Raw genomic sequence first — 2448 nt, 5'->3', positions numbered from 1 at the left:
ACATTTTCTCTTTACACTCTTGCCCACGCTGAGAGAGACAGTCTTTTTGTCTCATGTATGGATGTGTCTGTGCACACAGATGCACATTCATACGGTCTGAATTTATGCACACGCTCATGCAGAGGTAGATAATCATGCAGAAATTTGCAATATGCGTGCACATTAATGTGCACAGTATCCAAACTTCCAGATATAATACCAACCAAAAAAATCAAATCAGTATTAAGAACACCGAGCTGCTGAGGTTACTTAGATTTAAGGTGGATACTTGCATTTAAGCAAGAAAACGATTGAAAGAAAGAGCAGGACCGGGAAGAGGAAGTGAATAACTACTTATTACTGCCAATTGGCAGTAATATAATATACCTGTAATTAACACCTGTAATGAGAAAGGTGTTAACGATGAGTTCTGGGGGTGAACGAGGAAAAGGAAAAAACAGAAGGGGAGGATCGCATAGGTCGATGTTGGAAATGATTTTGGGATTTTACGCGTTCATATAAAGCCTTGGTTATGTTATAAAAGCAGGCATAAACACAGAGGCATAATATAAATGCAAAGAAAACCATAAAGTGTTCACTGGTGTGGGGTTGGTTCAGAACGGCTGCTAATGAGAAACGCAGCCATAGCTTTGGAGCGGCACACAGATTAGAGGAGGGTTACCCTGGTAGTGTAAATGCTTTACTTAGCATTAATATGACAGTGTTACAAGCTACAGTGAGTGCAGTCTAATCAATAGTTGTATCTAAAAGGGGACGAGCTTTGGTTACATCTGCAGCAGATTCACGAGTGCACGGGCTTTATTGTGGATGGCTTCTCACCTCCTATACAACACTTATCCTGTTAGGCAGAGAATACAGTGTTGTCATTGCTATTCACAATAATGGAAATCAATCCCAACATGACTTTCAATTTATTTGCATGAATAAGTAATGTGGCCTTAATTCAGCTTGCTGAAGGAGCCGAGCCGCCGCCGCTGCCTTTTTTATGCCACTATTAGCATAAGAGAAGCTCATTCTTTTTAATCAACTAATAATGAATGTTAAGGGAGCCTGTTCAGACCGCACCATGAGACCTCACACACACACAACCTGATGACCAATTAAAACAGCCATTCCCAGTATCATGTATTCTTCCACTGGCTCTCTGGCTTCTTCTCTGCCGATGCTGATTATTTTCGGACTGACAGGTAACACTTCATTATTCACAATCACACATTTAACAGAAAAACACGTTTTCTCAACCCAATTAGATCTGCATCGAAATTAAAGCCGTTTGCTTTCATTTCAGTTCCCACAGACTTCAAATCTAATGCCCCCTCTGTAATAGTTTTATTAAATGCAGTTACAGGATTCGAGCTTCCTCAGACCTGTTAATGTGCAGAATAGCCCCGCACGCCAGCGTAAGAGAGCGCTAAGACGGCAGTTACGTTTTCACGCAGGCTGACGTTTCTCCCGAGTTCTTTCCGCTCGAGAGCCGTTCCCGCCCTCCCAGCTTCCCTCAGCGTTTGTGTGTATTTTAAACTCAACAAGTCCATAAAAACTCTTCCTCCCGGCTCTGCACGTTTCCCGTGTCACGTTTTGTTTATGTGCTTGAGGCAAGACTGATCAGGTTTGGATCAAACAAACAAAGAAGAAACACCACCCCATTTAATTAATACTTTTTGTGTGTTTCGGAGCCATAAAAACACTCCTGCAGTGATTTCAGTCAGTCTGTAACATCACATAATGTTTAAGATTTAATTCTATTGGTTACACCTCAGAATAAGAAAGTTAAATGAGGCGGGGCTTGGACTGAAGTTTAACATACTGAACCAGGTTATATGTTTTTGGTTTTTTTGGCTTCACTAAATCAAACAACTTTGAGAGAGGAGGATAACAAAAAGGTGCTTCTGCAGTCTTGTTTTAGGATCAGAGCAGCCTGTTGCAATAAATAAATGTTCCTTCTCTCATTGATGCTCCTTAACAAAAATCAAAGGGTTCATATCTCCAGCATCTAGAGCCCGTTTGACTTTGTTCTGATCTCAGAGGATTTTCTGAGTGATGACATTATTTTCTAAGAGGATTCATGACTCAGCAGGAAGCGTTTTTGTTTAACTAGTGATGTTATTCTGAAGCGCTGTCGTCACATTAGTTACAAGACTAAAGCTAAAATCACGCTTTGCTGAGGTGTGCCAAAATCTGGGCTTAGAGGAAACATCGATTACAGTGCGTGAATTGACTTATAAGTTAAAGTTAAAAACTGACCACTGAAGTAATAAAGCCTGATACAAAATAACCGCTTAGTGTCAGGTTAATAACCAGCGTGGAGCCTAAAATGCATTCAAGCTAATGTTGATTATTATTGAGCATATTTAGCTGTTTATCTTTCACTTTATTCACATGATCTGAGGTGTTTTCAGCACAGGTTATGGTGCTGGTGAAATTTCCATCTTTTATATGTGACTAATA

The 2448-nt window shown here is 40.2% G+C and overlaps 1 protein-coding gene across 3 annotated transcripts in view; it reads left to right on the top strand.

The window, feature by feature from the left end:
• The window catches only part of nek7 (NIMA-related kinase 7), a 65872-nt gene that overhangs the window by 50023 nt on the left and 13401 nt on the right, over positions 1 to 2448 (top strand). The gene's annotated exons all lie outside the window — the stretch shown is intronic.

This window comes from Haplochromis burtoni, unplaced genomic scaffold (genome assembly GCF_018398535.1).
Source record: "Haplochromis burtoni strain Fernald_Lab_line unplaced genomic scaffold, NCSU_Asbu1 Contig_173, whole genome shotgun sequence".
Lineage (NCBI taxonomy): Eukaryota > Metazoa > Chordata > Actinopteri > Cichliformes > Cichlidae > Haplochromis > Haplochromis burtoni.
This window is presented reverse-complemented; position numbering and strand designations above follow the sequence as displayed.